At 43.0% G+C, this 13,349-nt stretch overlaps 1 pseudogene; it reads left to right on the top strand.

The window, feature by feature from the left end:
* The first annotated feature begins 2,676 nt into the window (after positions 1 to 2,676).
* Positions 2,677 to 10,578, top strand: LOC142841829 (rhox homeobox family member 1-like; annotated as a pseudogene).
* The last annotated feature ends 2,771 nt before the right edge of the window (positions 10,579 to 13,349 follow it).

Genomic DNA, 13,349 nt, shown 5'->3' with positions numbered 1-13,349 from the left:
ATCAACCATACTGTTATGGGGTCATGACAATCCCTCACTCCTTATACATAAAAAAGAAGCCATGGGGGTGTTTTTCTGCAATGATTCCTTGGTAAAGATGCTTGCTTGCAAGCCTGATTGTTGTAAGGGGGGATGCTTGTTCTTCTTGGCTGCCCAGCTTGCTTAGCCCAGAAATAACCACATAGAAACTGTATTAATTAAATCACTGATAGGCACATTAACTCTAACTTCTCATTGGCTAACTCTTACATATTAATTTAACCCACTTCTATTGATCTGTGTATCACCATGAGGTCTTGCCCTACCAGCAAGGTTACAGCACATCTATTTCTGGTGGCAGCTCCATGGTGTTTCTCTCACTCTGCTTTCTCCCTCCCAGCATTCAGTTCTGTCTTCCCTGCCTACCTAAGTACTGTCCTATCAAAATGCCTATCTCTATTCATTTACGTATGAAAGGAGCACATAAACAGAAGGATCTCTGCCCCACAGATGACCTGAACCTGATCTCTGGGAAGTGCATGATTGAAAGAGAACTGATTTTCCCAAGTTGTCTTCTGACATCCAAACATGTGCTGTGACATGCACAAAATGGTAAAGGTCCATGCTCACATAACAAATAATTTCAACAATTAGAAGGAATCCTAATTTACTTACCTACTAACTATACAGGTATTTGACAATGATTTTGTGTTTACGCACGTTGATTTTCACATTTGTAAGTCAAAATAATTGCACTACAACTTCCTTAGGAATCTTGCTAGCTGTCCTGATATCACAGCACTCTAGGGTTCTACAATTAAAAGGAAGAAAGAAAAAGTTTGCATTTGTGTGAGGAGAGTGTACAGACGACTAAATGGCTAAGAGATTTTGTTGTTCTTTCAGAGGACCAGAGTACAGTTCCCAGGATCCACCTCGGTAACCATCTATCTCTAAGTAGAGCTTCAGGAGATCCAGTGCCCCCTGTAGGCATGCATAAGTACAACCACACTAACTAATAATGACCTTGTATTTAAAAAAGATTTTTAAAAAATCTGACAATCACAATTTGTGATTTCTTAACCTGTAACTTCAATAAATTTAATATTAATTTTTAGATTGGTTTATTTTTCATGTGTACAGTGTTCTACCTGCATGTATGCCTTCACGCCAGAAGAGGGCACCAGATCTCATTATAGACGGTTGTGTTCCACCATGTGGTTCATGGGAATTGAACTCAGGACATCTAGAAGAACAGGTAGTGCCCTTAACCTTTAAGCCATCCCCTTAATATTAATTTTTAAAAGCAATGTTAAACTCTACTTTTCTTTTTATTAATTAATTATTTTCCCAATCACATTTCCTTTCCATTCTTTCTCTCTTCCCAGACCTATCTAATAACCTGCCTCTTCCCACTATCTACTTCTTCTCTTTACAGAAAAGAGCAGGTCTCCCATGTATATCAGCCATCTGTGGCATATCAAGATGCAGTAAGACTAGGCACGTCATCTCCTATTAAGGTTGAATAATACAATCCAGTAGGAGGATAAGCTTCCCAAAGCAGATCACAGGGTCAGAGACATCCCCACTGTTAGGAGCCCCACCAGAAGACCAAGACCATAATTTACAAAACTATAAAACATGGGTAGAGGGCCTAGGTCAGTTCCTTGCAAGCTCCCTGAATTGCAGCCAAGTCTCTGTGATCCTCTCTAGACCTAGGTTAGTAAATTCTGCGGTTTATCTTTTGGTGCTCTTGGCCTCTCTGTTTCCCACAATCCTTTCTCCACCTTTTCCACAGGATTCTCTGAGGTTCACCAGTGTTTGTAGTTCTGCATCTGTTTCCATCAGTCGCTGCGTGAAGGATTGCAGTTTCTTAATGAGATCCTCTTGATATTTTCCAACATCTTAGCCCACTGAGGAAATTTCTTTGAGAATATTAATTGTTTGAATGGAAGCTAGCCCGAGGTTATTTCACTTTTGTATACTTACTGTATATATGGTGATTTCTCAGCTCCAGTACTGTTGAGAGCACTTTCAAGCTTCAGGAGTTTGCTGACACTGTGAAAAGGGCAGAGACCCACACAGTGTCAGCCTAGTCAGACATGAGAAGTACTGGGCAGGACATCGTACAGTGACTCTGATGGAGAGTCCCAATCTTTAGCATTTTCATTGTTTCAATGGTGACGTCCAGTGTTTTGCAGCGACTTGTCCTCCCAGAATGCTACATAAACTCCACTTCACAAGCATGACACTCCTTCAGGTAGAGGACAGTGTTGGTGTGTTTTCAATGTCCTCTCAAGGAAACTGGGACAAACACTAGCTGACATAACCATGTCCACTTAATTCCCAGATCTTGCAGTGTGCACCCAGTGAGATACAGAAGCTAGAGTTCTCCAGGGGTTCACCCAGAGGTTATGTGCTCGGTGTAAATGCCTGTATTCATCCCTACTTGTGCACCTGCAACAGCTTTCTTTCTCCTCCACTCCATTCCTAGAGGCTTTGGTGTACTTGGTTGGATCCATGTTAGATCCATTCTGCACATGTTCCCTAGAGCCACTTTCAGTGGGCATATATCTCCTATAGGGATTGTGTGATGGAAAGAGGACGGATATGAAACTTGCTAAAAACTCACATGTTACAAAATCATTACTATCCACAAACCATTTATGGAGATGACACTACTCTCTTTTAGGTCTCATCATGGCTTTCCAATCCCAACATGTGGAAGACAGTTTATACAAACTGAATGAAAATAAGATTGAGATGAGCCTTGATTTTGAACATGAGGCCACTGCAGCAACAGAAATTGTCATCTATGGTGAAGGTTCTCTAAAGGGTTCCGACAAGAACCAGGGCATCCCACACCACAAGGATGATGTGACCCACGTTGTTAACTTCAACTACGTTGGTGATGACATCAGGCATGAGAGCCATGGGAACCACCAAGGGTACAGAAACCCACAGTTGAAGGAGCAGGAGAACGTGGCTGCTGCCAGAGTGCCTCAGGTCTGGCGTACAAGGCCACAGGATCCAGTTTGGTCTCACACCCAGGCAGCTGAATGAGTTGGAAGATGTTTTTGAAAAAACTAAGTACCCTGATGAGATCATAAGGTATGTGACTTGTTTCAGTAGCTGTTCCAGCTCCCATCCATCAGCATCTCAAGGAGGTGTGTTCTTCACACTGTGGGTCCTATCTGCTTTGAGCCCAAGCACGAGGTCTTTGTTTAGTTGCTGGGTATGGGAAGGATGTTTTAAGAGGTCAAAGTCAACATTTATATCTGTATCTATGTCTATATTTATCTATTTGTCTATCTATCTCTCTATGTATCTCTCTATCTCTATCTATCTATCTATCATCTATCTATCTATCTATCTATCTATCTATCTATCTATCTATGCAGTGTTGGTTGATGCCTCTCAAATTCTTCTTTAAGTTTTCTTTTTGTTGTTTTTTTTTTCATCACCCTTCTTATCCTCTTCTTCTTGACCCACGTTTTATAATGGGAATTGTACTCAAGATGTTCTATTGGGAACTTACCAAGGCCAGCTGGCCTGGGTCTGATAAAGCCTAGGATAAAACCGGACTTGCTGAACATAGCAGACAATGAGGACTACTGAGAATCAAGAACAATGGCAATGGGTTTTTGATCCTTCTGCACGTACTGGCTTTGGGAGCCTAGGCAGTTTGGATGCTCACCTTACTAGACCTGGATGGAGGTGGGTGGTCCTTGGACTTCCCACAGTTCAGGGAACCCTGATTGTTCCTTGGGCTGACGAGGGAAGGGGACTTGATTGTGGGAGGGGGAGGGAAATGGGAGGCGGTGGCAGGGAAGAGACAGAAATCTTTAATAAATAAGTAAATTAATAAATAAAAAAGACCTAGTGGTTTCTAAGTAATCCCTCTACTACTATAGCATATCCACCTTATGTCATTTAATGGTTTCTTGAGACAGGGTTTCTCTGTAGCTTTGGAGCCTGTCCTGGAGCTAGCTCTTGTAGAACAGGCTGGACTCGAACTCACAGAGATCTGCCTGCCTCTGCCTCCTGAGTGCTGGGATTAAAGGTGTGTGCCACCACCGCCATGCTCAATGTGGTTATTTTTTTTTTAAATAAAATAAAGATCAATGAAAAGCCGTTTTCATACTTCAGAGCTCACCATCTCTACATAGTTTTGTGTTGGGTGTGATTCATCTCCAGAAATGACTTTCATCTTGCCAAGCTGAAATGCTTTATTTCCCTAACAGCTCCACGTTCCATCTTCTTCTCACAGGAAGGATCTTGCAAAGCGCTTGTTTCTGGGAGAATCCAGAGTGCGGGTTAGTATGTCTGAAAAAGCTTTGGGCAGGACACTCTGCTTCAGGTCATGGTCCATGTTCTTGTATCCACTATGAAAAGCGAGCGTGGGTGAGAGGTGTCCTTGTCTGGGTTATAATAATAACTGAGCACTGACTCTTGAAGTTTTCCAGAGTTAAAATGGAACGGGCAGCCATTAAGTGTCTTTTCCCATTATTGGAGACACCGTAGTCTCTTAATTGAAAAAAATAAAAATAAAAAATGCACACAATTTTTTAGCATTTTTATTTTATTTAATTGTCTTTATTGAGCTTTATATTTTTCTCTGCTCCTCACCCTTTTTCCCTTCTCCCAGTCTCACTGTCCTGTGACCCCCACACTCCCAGTTTACTTAGGAGATCTTGTCTTTTCCTACTTCCTAAGTAGATCGATTTATGCCTGTATCAGGGTCCTCTTTGTTGTCTCAGATTCCCGGTATTGCTGGTTTTCTTTCCTTTATGTGTGAAAATTATGTATGAGTGAGTATATATTATATTTGTCTTTCTGTTTCTGAGTTACATAACCAAATATGGTGTTTTCTAGATCTATCATTTGCCTGCAAATTTCAAGATGCCATTATTATTATTTTTTACTGTTGTGCACATGTATGAATAATGCTGCTATGAACATATTTGAGCTGATGTTCTTGTGGTGTGATTGAGTATTTGGGGGTGTATTACCAACAGTAGTATTGCTGGGTGTGGAGGTGGATTGTTTCCTAATTTTCTCTGAAATCGCCATACTTATTTTCAAAGCAGCTGTACAAGTTTACACTCCCACCACCAATGCAGGAGTGTTTCCTTTACCCCACATCCTCCCTAGATAGGATGTCATCTGTGTTTTAATCATGGCCATTTTTATGGGTTTAAGATAGAATCTTAGAGTTGTTTTGGTTTGCATTTCTCAGATGACTAAGGATGTTGAACATTTCCTCAAATGTCTTTCAACCATTTGAGATTCAAAGAACACTTATAATCAGTATGGGAACATCATATATATAGACAGCATTGAGTATTATATGGTCATGCATATAGGAAAACATTAATGTTTACTGGTATGTGTACAGAGATTAATACTGAAGTCCGGACACTCAGGTCATTTCAGGGTACTTATGTGTACTGTTGTAGTAGGACTCTAAGTGACCTTGGGGACATCTAATTGATGTAGCAAGAAGTAGGAAAAAAATAGGGCTCTGTTTCAACAAATAAACACTTAGTTATAATGTGGATTAAGTGAGACCAGAGAGATAGTCAGTGTTTCATAATTAACCTGTGTTTAAATTATCCAAGAGTCATGTGGGAAGACACTCACAAGTGCACATGGTTGGCCTTCCACCTTTGTAAGTTTGTGGAAAGCCAATGTAGAAAGCAGCAAAGTTGAAACTTCATGTTCCCCGATGCTGTGTTTAGATTATCTAAAAACAATGCAAAATTGTCATGTCAGTGTTATGATATGTATGTGGCTGACAGCTTTAAAGGGTTAATTTTGTTACAATTAAACAAAAAGAATAACATTGAGCCCATTTAAGTTAATCGATTAAAAGACAATGGGAACAGGGGATGTTATTGAAAGTCAAAATGCAGGTTGGTACTGAGGAGAGGGCCCGAAGGATAAAGCTCTTGCCACATGAGTCTGATTATCTGAGTTGGGACCCTCAGCATAAAGTTTAGCAGGTGTCAGCTCACCTGTAGTCAGAATCTCTTATTCAGGAGGCAGAGACTGCGGATCATTAGGAGACCTAGATTAGCTCAGTTACTGAGCTGACGTTCAGGGACAACCATGCCAGTTTAAATCATGTGGGGAGCAAGCTAGGAAGATGCATGACTCTGACCTTGGTCCTCTGCATGCACGAGTGTGCATTTGCACATAGATACACATGCAGATCACACACCTTTGTAAGTTTTTATGTGTTTGCAAATACATAAAAAGCAAAGGTGCCAAGCCACGGTCAAGTGTGTCTTCTGTTGACTAACTTGAAATCTGAAAGTATTCTTTTCCTTTAAAGGAGACTATGTTGAACATGTGGGTTTTTTGAATGTGGGAAAATATAGAGCTCACTTTTAGGAAGAGATGTAGATATCTTATTTTCAAATGAATTTCTTTCCTCCAGACCGTAAAGACTAATGTTTAGATCATGGGATAAAAGGTGAGGCCATGAGCCCAGAGAAAGGGACTGCTCCATAGCAAATGAGAAAGGGGAAAGGCAGTGCAGAGTGCTATTCATGCTAACTTCCTTCAGCAAGAATCGGGCAGTCTTGATGTAGGCAAACTCCCTACCTGCAGCAGTAGCTTGTACAGAATAGCAGTCCTGCCTAGGAGCCCCTGATGAATGACAATCTAACACCACAAGGTGTAAACTACAGTAGGACCAGGCTCAGGTTGGATAAACTGGTAGAGAAGAGGGAGATTCCCCCAGGATGGAGAGGAATAGAGATTGGAAAAGTAAAGCAAACGAGTGAGGCATTCTCCCCCTGTTGAGCTGACAGGACCCTGTACTACAGCTCCAGAGAGACAGAGGTGCTGCAGCCCCAGAAACTGGTGTGAGGAAGCTCTGGAGACACAGATGCACTGCAGCTTCAGAGAGGCCAATGCACTACAGCTCTAGAGGCTGATGCACTGCAGCTCTAGAGATGCTGATGAATCGCAGCGCCAATGAGACTGATGATGCACTGCATCTCTAGAGAGACTGATGGACTATCACTCCAGAGCCATTTGTACTGCAGCTCCAGAGAGACTGATGATGCACTGCATCTCTAGAGAGGCTGATGGACTATCACTCCAGAGCCATTTGTACTGCAGCTCCAGAGAGCCTGATGATGCACTGCATCTCTAGAGAGGCTGATGGACTATCACTCCAGAGCCATTTGTACTGCATCTCTAGAGAGATTGATGGACTATCACTCCAGAGCCATTTGTACTGCAGCTCTAGAGAGACTGATGATGCACTGCATCTCTAGAGAGACTGATGGACTATCACTCCAGAGCCATTTGTACTGCAGCTCTAGAGAGACTGATGATGCACTGCATCTCTAGAGAGACTGATGGACTATCACTCCAGAGCCATTTGTACTGCAGCTCTAGAGAGCCTGATGCACTGGAGCTCCAGAGAGGATGATAAACTGCACCTCTAGAGGGCTATTCACTGCAGCTCTAGAGTCTAATACACTGCAGTTCCAGAGAAGCTGATGCTCTTCAGCTTTAGAGAAGCTGATGGGCTGGAGCTCTAGAGGCTGATGCACTGCAGCTCCAGAGAAGATGATGCAGTACAGCTCTAGAGGATGAGGAATATCAGGTCTAGAGATACTGATGTACTTCATATATAGAGGCTGATGCACTATCACTCTAGTGGCCTATGCACTACAGCTCTAGATGCTGATGAACTGCAGCACCAGAGAGAGGCTAATGCATTGCAGCTCCAGAGAGGCTCATTTACTGCAGCTCTAGGGGCTGATGCAGTGCATCTCTAGAGGCTGATACACTGCAGAACTAGCTAGATTAGATAGAACTAATATGCCATCAGTGACTTAATTAATATAGTTGCTTTGTGATTGTTTCGGGGCTAAGCTAACTGGACAGGTGAGAACCAACAAGTGGCCTCCTCCAAACACACTGGGGCTTTGATTGAGTTTATGGAGGCATCATGTTGGTATGTTTGAGTTCCCTTCATGGCTTCTGGTCCTTTGTCGGTCTTCTTTAGACTATATGTCCACATAATAGAAGGGTCAGGGAGGGACAGAAAGTAAGCAGTTTGAATCAAGCTGTTTACTGAAGCTAAGACAGCAGTTAGCTGGCAGAGGGGTTCATACAAACAGGAAGTTTAACCACAGCTAAGTTAGATAGGATATCCCTGATCTTTGGTCCCTAGAATAGAATTAATTAATTTCCCGTGGGATTCTTCATGACAGAGATCAAAGTCTATTTCTACCTGCAGTGGCCTCAACAAGAATAGAAGATGGAGGAACCTCTTCACTGGATTAAACTGTCACATTTCCGACTAGGTCAGAGGGCTTGAGTCTAATCATTGACTCTTCTTGTTCTAGGAGGGCATAGTTGTTTCTAGGGACCAGTAACTTAAATGAGTTTATTTTCTTTTTTTTTATTCAAAAGTCTACATAGTTTATCACATACTCAACAATGTTTTGTTTTTTTTAATTTATTTATTTATTAAAGATTTCTGCCTCTTCCCCGCCACCGCCTCCCATTTCCCTCCCCCTCCCCCAATTAAGTACCCCCCAAGCCCGAAAAGCAATCAGGGTTCCCTGTCCTGTGGGAAGTCCAAGGAACCCCCACCTCCATCCAGGTCTAGTAAGTTGAGCATCCAAACTGCCTAGGCTCCCACAAAGCCAGTGCGTGCAGTAGGATCAGAAACCCATTGACATTGTTCTTGAGTTCTCAGTAGTCCTCATTGTCCGCTATGTTCAGCGAGTCCGGTTTTATCCCAGGCTTTTTCAGACCCAGGCCAGCTGGTCTTGCTGAGTTCCCGATAGAACATCCCCATTGTCTCAATGTGTGGGTGCACCCCTCGCGGTCCTGAGTTCCTTGCTCGTGCTCTCTCTCCTTCTGCTCCTGATTTGGACCTTGAGATTTCAGTCCTGTGCTCCAGTGTGGGTCTCTGTCCCTGTCTCCTTTCATCGCTTGCTGAAGGTTAATATTCAGGAGGATGCCTATATGTTTTTCTTTGGGTTCTCCTTATTTAGCTTCTCTAGGATCACTAATTATAGGCTCAATGTCCTTGGTTTATGGCTAGAAACCAAATATGAGTGAGTACATCCCATGTTCCTCTTTTTGGGTCTGGCTTACCTTACTCAGGATAGTGTTTTCTATTTCCATCCATTTGCATGCAAAATTCAAAAAGTCCTTGTTTTTTATTGCTGAGTAGTACTCTAATATGTTTGAGGCATTTGGCCTTGCAGGTGAAGAGGCAGGGTGCCACTGTTATTCTGAGCAGGACAAGAATCAATGTTCCAGTTAATGCTGAAACTAAGGTATAGAAGTCCGGTCACCAGAGACTATTAACAATGTAATGATCTATATCTTCTTTCTTTTCTTCCTTTGAGCTTTTCTCTCTCCCTTTCTTTTCCTCCTGCCCTTCTCTTATCTTCTGCTTTCTTTCTTCTTTCTATCGACTATTCTTGTCCCCTCATTTACCATTTCCACCTTCTTTTCCTCATCATCCCCCAGTCCTTTCTCCTCTACTTATTTAAAAAGCAGTTACTCATGTATGCACTCCAGGGCAATGGCAGCCAATTACAACCACCTCATCTTCAGTCTCCTCTACGACCTTAGACCAATTTCCAGGAAGCCTGCTGAAAACCAGACTTATCCAGGTAATGACACATCCACTTTCTTGCAGCTTCCTTTCCTGTGCATAGGAGATAAGAGGCCTCTATGGGAGGCCACAGAAACCTCCACAGTCACCCAGCAAGGGCCCTGCATTTTTGTAGATCTTTAATGGATAAAAGAGTACAGGGTCATATAGAAAAAGAAATTAGTAATATATTCAGCTTTCTGGCTCTTCAACTTAGATCAGAAATGTAGGCATCATCTAAAACAATCAAATTTGAGGAATCTATGGCAATTATTTCAGCTATTCCTGCACCTATTTAATCAGAACCAGAATTGGGACGTGTTGTGCCTTTGTTAACATTGATTCAAGGCCAAATATGAGCTCTCCCATCCTTTCTATTATAGCCATATATCATGAGGATTACATAGACATGAATTGATGTAGTGGGGTGTGACTTTCCAGAGAGTCAGAGGAGATAACTTTATTCTAAGCAGTAGTTCAAGTAAACCAAATAATTCAAGGGCATGATGAGTTATCTTGTCCTTGGCAGAGAGTGTGTAGATTGTAATCCCTGAAAACCTTTTGATATCTCGTCTTCTCCATACCCTGATTTACTGATCCCCGATCTCTTTCTTAGAGTCATATTTTCCCATTTCCTTGAAAGGACATAAGAGAGGAAAGGTTCTCCCTAATGAATTTCCCTTTTCCGGTTGTTCTGAATTCCGACTTCCAGGGCTGGGGTTGCTAAGGGTTTTGTGTGTCCTTGGTTCCAAAGTTTGTTCAATCAAAGGCTCACTGGCATTTACTGTTACACAGAGTTGTTTTAGCCACTTGTGATACTGACTGTTGAATACACTAAAGCCATCTCTTTCACCATGTTATTGCAGAGCTGGTTTAAGAAAAGAAGAGCCCAATACAGAAAACATCAGCAGTCTCAGATTCTCCAGTGTGCATCTGCTGATGGCCAGGACACCTTGCAGTAAAGCTTTTGTAGGAGTCCTGAAGCATCATCCTGTCCAGGCACCAGATGAATACAGGATCTTCAGGTGTCACTGACACCTTCTGATGGCTGTGACACCTTATCCCTTCAGCAATAAAGAGATGTGTATTCAAAATATTTCATGCCCTTTTTGGGGGTCAGAAGGGGGGGATGTCTATTATTGAGAAAATATTTAACAGAAGATAAAAGGAAGGGATCAACCCTGAGTCATCTTTACTACTCCACAAGTCACAAAAGTTTCTCAAGACCGATGGCAATCTCGCACAGACATAATTCTTGTCTGTTGTCACATTGTACCATCCTCACCTTAACTCGACCCTGTGGGAACAAACACCTAAGAACAGGAACAGGACAAGTCCCCTGTGAGAAGACTGTTCACAACAAAAACAGAGTTTCCCCCAAATCTACGAGTTCACCCTTGTACTACAACAAATACAAAAGACTACTTTCTGAGCATTCATCAGTGGGGAGTGTGACCAGTGACCTAGGTGGCCCCCAGGTCTGTTCACTGTCCCTCCTTTCAATGGCACAGTTATGGTACTAGGAGTCCTCCTGACACAGGTCCTACTGTTTCAAAGGAAACACAAGAGGCCTTTTACGCCCATTAGAAAGAGGCTACTTCTTTGCTCCCCCACCTAGACCAAGATGCACAAGAGGCATATTGATCGATCCTCCCAGTTCAGGCAGGAGAGGAGAAGGATTCTCAGCAGATATACTAGGCCAGGTTAGTGGAAGACATAGGATGCAGACTTCAGAGCATGCAGGGAGCAATGGGCTGTGTTAGCCCAAGGGTGATTGGAGGAGAGGCAGTGTGGAAAGCCTATAAAGAGGATTATGCCTGAGTTCTGGCAGGGAGGACTCATAAGGGTGGCATTAATATGGTGGTGTATGTCGTGGGGTTAGAACACATGACCTGTGAGAAATTGGCCAAGGCGTGAGCTGCTTTTGATGCTGTGACTGCTTGTAGACATGGGAGTCATTCTCAAACCAGCAGAGCAGTCTGGAAGAAACCAGTAGAACAGCTCAGCAGGAACAGAGACCAGGTGAGCTGCCTGGAAGAGGCTAGAGGAGCTGATCTGTCTGGAAAGACTGCAGCCTGCTGTCCTGTCTGTGGACTGCACAGTGTGGCTCAGGTTTCCAGATTTGGCGAGCCATCAGTCCTACCTTGGTAGGCTTTCAGGACAAAGCTGATTTGGAGTCATTTCTCTCCTGTAAGCAACCGCTCACCCATATTCCTGTAAGGAAGTCTGGTAAATGCAATTTGTTCTCCAGGTGGACTCTGGCATTGTTGTTCCTTCTGTCTGGGGCAGGATTCCTTTCTGCAGTAGTAAATGTGTGTTGTTTCCTTAGAAAAAGTGTGTTTCACAACAGCAGCTGAGAGTCAGATGTTGCCAGAGGCAAAAGGAGTAGGTGAGGCTGCAATACAGAAGGCCAGTGTAACTGTTCTGAGGCCCAAGTATAAATGTCAAGTATCATCCCATGAATCCATGTCATCAGAAAGACCCAGCTTCCTGCACTGGCATACTGCAGACTCAGGGTCTCTGTCTCTTCATCTACTCTGCCAAATCTACAAATAGTCAAGTAATCAACTTGTATAAACACACAAATTGAGGCATATGACACCTTTTCGGGAAAATAATCGGTGCCTGAGCTAACCAGAAGGGGAAATGGGGAAGGGTCATGACTCCTCTTCCTAACAGATTCGCTAGGGTTTTCTCAGTTCTTGGAAGATTCAGCTCATTATTTAGATATATTTTAGGTTTTATTTATGTGTATGTGTGTGTGCGTTCAGGTGTAAGAATTTGTACATGTGTGTGGGTGTCTGCAGTGTCCCGACAAGGACACTGGATACCCTGGAGCTAGAGTAATAGGTGGTTATCAGCTTTCTTATGTGGGCTCTGGGAGCCGAACTCCGGTCCTTTATTAGAGCAGCAAGGGCTCTTGATCACTGAACCATCTATCTATCCAGTCCCCCATTGTGCGTTTTTAGCAAAACTTCCATCTTTGCACTTACTCAAAAGAAACCTCTTTCAAAAATCTAATGATTCACAGAGATTCCCAAGAGAAAAAACATGAAATGATTCAAAGACATCTGCAGACAGGCACTGGGTTGAGCTCTGGGAGTCCCCCTGAGGAAGGGAAAAGGGATTGTATGAGCCAGGGGGTTCAAGGTCATGATGGAGGAACCAAAGGCACAGCTGATCTAAGCTCCTGGGACCACATGGGCTCTGGACCCACAGTTAAGGAGCTTTCATGGACCCGACCTAGGCCCTCTGCATGTGTGGGACTATTGTGTAGCTTGTTCTGTTTGTAAGGTTCCTAGCTATGAGATCAGGACCTGTCCCTGGTGCTTAGCTGACTTTCTGGAACCTATTCCCCGTGGTGGATACCTTACCCAGCCTTTATACAGGGTGAAGAGCTTGGTCCTCCCTCAACTTGATGTACCCTGCTATGTTCAAGTCCACAGGAGGCCCGCCCCTTTCTAGATGGAGACTTAGGAACAGTGGGTAGAAGGGAAGGGGGATAGATGGGAGTCAGGGAGGGTGAGAGGTTGAGAGGAGAGGAAGGAAAAAAAAACTGTGATCCCTATTGTAAAATAAAGGGAAATGTTAATTTAAAAAGAGATTTTAGCCTCTTCCCCTGTATAAAGGACTGCAAGCCGTAATAAAGACATTAATGCTAAAAAAATAAAGAGAAAGAAAAAAATTAAATGATTCCCTATTCTATATCTGTAAACAGATTTAGCCATTCATT

This window comes from Microtus pennsylvanicus, chromosome X (assembly GCF_037038515.1).
Source record: "Microtus pennsylvanicus isolate mMicPen1 chromosome X, mMicPen1.hap1, whole genome shotgun sequence".
NCBI classification, from domain to species: Eukaryota; Metazoa; Chordata; class Mammalia; order Rodentia; family Cricetidae; genus Microtus; species Microtus pennsylvanicus.
This window is presented reverse-complemented; position numbering and strand designations above follow the sequence as displayed.